Source organism: Antechinus flavipes, chromosome 2, assembly GCF_016432865.1.
Source record: "Antechinus flavipes isolate AdamAnt ecotype Samford, QLD, Australia chromosome 2, AdamAnt_v2, whole genome shotgun sequence".
In the NCBI taxonomy this organism is placed as follows: domain Eukaryota; kingdom Metazoa; phylum Chordata; class Mammalia; order Dasyuromorphia; family Dasyuridae; genus Antechinus; species Antechinus flavipes.
In genome coordinates this window covers 173,634,166-173,639,094 of record NC_067399.1, presented here as the reverse complement: position 1 = coordinate 173,639,094, position 4,929 = coordinate 173,634,166, and the positions used below count along the sequence as shown (strand labels likewise).

The 4,929-nt window shown below is 32.6% G+C and overlaps 1 non-coding gene across 1 annotated transcript; it reads right to left on the bottom strand.

Moving 5' to 3' along the window:
• Positions 1–4,515: 4,515 nt before the first annotated feature.
• On the bottom strand, positions 4,516–4,622 carry LOC127552537 (U6 spliceosomal RNA). Its single transcript, XR_007951412.1, has one exon. It is a non-coding gene; the product is annotated as a U6 spliceosomal RNA (small nuclear RNA).
• Between the last annotated feature and the right edge of the window lie 307 nt (positions 4,623–4,929).

Genomic DNA, 4,929 nt, shown 5'->3' with positions numbered 1-4,929 from the left:
TGTTCTCTTCAGACAGAAAAAAATTTCTTAATTCCTCTAAGCCTCTATTAATCCATCCACAAAATGGACAGAATGATAGTATTTGCTCCATAGAATTGTTGTGAAGATAAAACATAGAATGTGTGCAAACTTAATATAAATATTAGATATAATTATTGTTATTCATGAATTTTCTCTTTGATTTCCAGAATATTTCCACCAAATTCCTTAAAACAGTTAAGAAAGTTGTACAATATTGTCACTTTCTCTGAAGAGTTAAAGAGTTTTGACCTCTATAAGTGATTCTGAAAGAATATCACCAAGGAGTCTAGCTACCAATTGATCTATGTGCTTCTGTAAATGATAATGCTGAAAATTTGGGAAGGAGTAGGCAAAAGTCATTACCAATGATACCTGCTATTACAGTAATGGGGATGAAGAAAATAGCTGAGGGGTGCTAACATCGAAGTTATTAATGGAAGCTTTTATTTATCAAAGGTACTATTGGTATGAAGACACATACATCCTTTTTAAAATTATTTATTATTTATTTTTATTTTAAAATAACTTTTTTATTGACAGAACCCATGCCAGGGTGATTTTTTTACATTATCCCTTGCACTCACTTCTGTTCTGATTTTTCCCCTCCTTCCCTCCACTCCCTCCCCCAGATGACAAGCAGTCCTACACATGTTAAATAGGTTACAGTATATCCTAGATACAATATATGTGTGCAGAACCGAACAGTTCTCTTGTTGAACAGGGAGAATTGGATTCAGAAGGTATAAATAACCCAGGAAGAAATACAAAAATGCAAACAGTTTATATTCATTTCCCAATGTTCTTTCTTTGAGTGTAGCTGCTTCTGTCCATCCTTAAAGATCTCCATCCTTGTCCAACATCTCATCATGATTCTCTGTTGAAAGAGACTATATCATTGTCTACTTAAACTTTGAGAGTGTGGTTGGAAGATTTTTTTGCATGTCTTATGTTTCCAAAATTTTTGTCCTTTCTAACCATCAAATTCTCTTGCCTTAGCTATACTTACTGTCCAAATCAATTATAGACCTAGATATATCCCACTGAATAGCTTCTGGCAATTGTAAGTCTCTTGGCTAAGGTCTGTTGAAGAACAAGTGAAAATATATAGGCAACATGATATTTTAAAAGATAACTTTGAAATAAGATATAACTGACTAAATAGCTTCCCAGAATATATTTCCCTACTACTATTATATCACTTGAAGGTACTTTGAAGTCTACATTCAAGTATGCAATTATTTGAATGTGGTGCAACAGAATCTCCTATGAAATTAAGACAAATGGATATCCAAGCTGGGCAGATACTGATGATAGATGAACCTTGAAAGGCTTGGAGTTTGGGATTTGTTTAAATTATTTTCCAAAAGTTTAGCTATTTATCCCAAGCTTATCTAAATGATCTGAATTTCATCCACATACAAAGTTGTGCTTAGAAACTTGTGAGAATTGGCTTTCCCAGGAGATTTCTCTTTCTATTCTTGGCCAGAAATATGATGAAAACTTTCTCAGGATATCTCAACCAATTGGTTCCACATGAACTGGGACAAAATATATAAAGTACTTATTCAGGCATATGAAGAAGTCAAAAAAGTTAAACACAGATGAAGGGCATGGGGAGCTGACTTCCCATTCAAATTAATCAGATTGGATCATTACTATTTCATAGAATCACATAACTTTTTTTTTTAATTATTTTAATACTTGAAACATCATGATTGGTATCATTCTTTCCAAATAATGGTAGCAGCTTCATTAGTGCTCCAAATATTGAATTTGGAGTGGTGAATTTAAAATCTCAGGATCTGAATTCAAAATTTTGTATCTCCACATATTGCTTGTGTAACTTTTAATGAGTCATTTATATTTCTAAGACCCCATCTCCGCATCTGTAAAGGAGAGGAAATAGAATGGATATCTTTGCAAGTTTACAAATTATAATAACTAGATACCATAGTGAATAGAGTGTCAGGCTGGAAGTCAAGAAGACCTGATTTCTAGTTTCAAACATTTGCCAACTGTGTGTTCCTGGGCAAGTCACTTAAACCCTCTGCCTTAATTTCTACATCTGTAAAATGAACTAAAGAGGAATTCACACATCATTCTGGTATCTTTACCAAGAAAACCTACAATGGAGTCATAGTATGAAATGACTAAAAATGAATGAGTAACATCACAATGCTTTATTCAATGAAATTATTTTTGTATGCTACATGACTAAAACTTGATGTGAAAATCTTAGATAAAAGAAAAAGAAGATTTATCCAAAGTAAAAGGATCCAGAGAAACAAATGAGAGGAAATGGTAATATTTAGTCTGGAAAGGAGGATGGTCAAGATAATCAAAATAGAATCAGACTTTTTCAATCTCAACTGCACAAATAACAAAAGCAAATTTAAGATACATCATTGAGTTTCAGTGAAAAGTAAAGTTTTTGACTGATGGTCAGACATTGGGCTGGGTCACTATGTGAAACTATGAATCTTATTTCTTGATGTCTTTCCAGAATTTTTTTTTAACTGGAATGATTTACATATGGTCCTGCCTAAAGGCGAAGAGACAGACTAGATGGCCTCTCAAGGACACTGAGATATTCCCCATTCATTTTGACAGTAAACAAACATGCAACCAAGCTAATGGTTAATTGTGAAGGTTGGGCTGTCATGAATTATCAGGATTTACTGCTGTGGAATGTTTCAAATTATGTGTAACCAACCTATTCATTCCTAGAAATCAATGGCTAGAAAATCCTTTGTCTGCTTGAAGCTTCATGGGTCCAGAAGGATTTTTTTTTTAATTATTATTGTTTATGTTCCTTCTTGATTGATTTTCTTTTAAATACACTACAGTCCTCTTAGTAATCAGTGAGATTATGGTCTGACTTACCCTATTTAATCAGTGAATGAATAAAAAATCACCTAAACTGCTATATCTGATAGACGCAAATCTAGTTTCCCATCCCATCGGGCCATTCTTCAACAAAACAGGTGCTTGAGGACTAAAGCATTATTGATTATAGATGCCCATCAATTGGGAAATGGCTGAACAAGTTGTAGTATATGAAGGTAATAGAAGATTAGTGTTTCATAAAAATGATGAACAAGTTGACTTTAGAAAAGCCTGGAAAGATTTACATGAATTGATGCTGAGCAAAACAAGCAAAACCAGGAATACATTGTACACAGTAACAGAAAGAGTGTATGAAGATGAAAGACTTGGTTCTTTCCATTGGTTCAATGATCTAAAGCAATCCCAATAGACTTTGAACACAAAAGCCATCTGCATTCAGAAAAAGAACTAAGGAGATCAAATGTAAATCAACATATAGTGTGTTTACTTCTTTTTTTGTTTGTTTGTTTTATTCTCATATAGTTCTTTTTTTTTTCACTTTTGCTCTGATTTTTATCTCCCAATACGATTAATAAAGCAATATATATCAAAAACAAATAAATAAATAATGGAGGAAATAAAAAAGGAAATTCACTACTTAGTAACATACACTTTATATTTGTACGTATATAGTATATCTATGTAACTTGAAATGGTAGGTGTAAGTTGTTTATTTCCTAGACAGTGCTTCATTTACATTTAGTGTCCTGGTGTTTAATAGGAGCCAAGAAAGGAAAAACTGATATGGTCTAAGAGTCCCTTCATATTTAAAAGTATCATCCTTCTAAAACAAACAATTTACTTTTTTTTAATGCATGTAAGATTTGGGAAACTTGAGGTTACATTAAGTTATTTACTTCAAATACATTGGGTTTCTTTTCTTCCTTTTATTTAAAGAACCATCCTTTAGTATATTATAATTACTGTGCTTCTAAGTAGTTGCTTGTTCCTGAGATAATAGCGTTTTCTCAACTTTTTGTGTAGTATCTCAATTGAAGTAGAGTATGCCATTTATTAATATGTCCAGGATCCTCTTTTTGTACTATAGATGCATCCAACAAAATCATTACATGTATGGTCAGCATATTTACATAAATATGTGTCCATATATATAAAGGAAAAGTTACCAAAATGTTAGTAAGGAAACTTTGGTTCAACTCCATTTATACCACAAACTAAATGTGTATATTAGGGCAAGCAACAGCTTCTCTCAGAAATCCAATGATTATCCAACATGAAATAGAATAGGGTTAGATAATAATAGAATTTCTGAATTTTTTTGAATTACTATTATAAGCTAAATCACAGGCAATCTGAGTCAAGAACCGACTATTTTTTAAATAAGGGGATTTCCAAGTATTAGTCAGAAAGGATTGGGGGATAGGAAAAGAGGAAAATATCAGAATAAATACAGTTGCATAGTTCTGGAGAGGATATGGTTATAAGTCAAAAACAATGAATATGCAGTTCTAGAGGAGATATGATCAGTGATCAAAAAGAATAACATAGAGTTTAGCTAAGAATATGGTTTAGAGTTAAGAACTACTGAAGGAAAAGGAAGAAATAAGAATATAGAAAATGTGATTAATGACTCAGTTTTTTTTTTTTTTTAATATGGAACGCTTCACAAATTCGCGTATCATCCTTGTTCAGGGGCCATGCTAATCTTCTCTGTATCATTCCAATTTTAGTATATGTGCTGCCGAAGCAAGCACAATGACTCAGTTTTACCAATTAATCAATATTCATTAATAACCTGCTACACTGAGCAATGAGCTTACAAATATAAGGAATACTAAGAATTCCCATATACAGGACTTTCAGTCTCTAGAAGAAGATGTAGCTCTCAATATGCCTTGGAATGATAGGTAGAAAGGTCATCCAATCAGAAACAAATTCAGAAAAAGGAGGTTTTGAAACAAGCATGCTGTCACACTTATGTGGCTAGTGGGGGTAAAACTTGTTGGTGATTTTGCCACAATCATGATTGTACACTAACTCTCCAGGAGTAGATCAGAAATG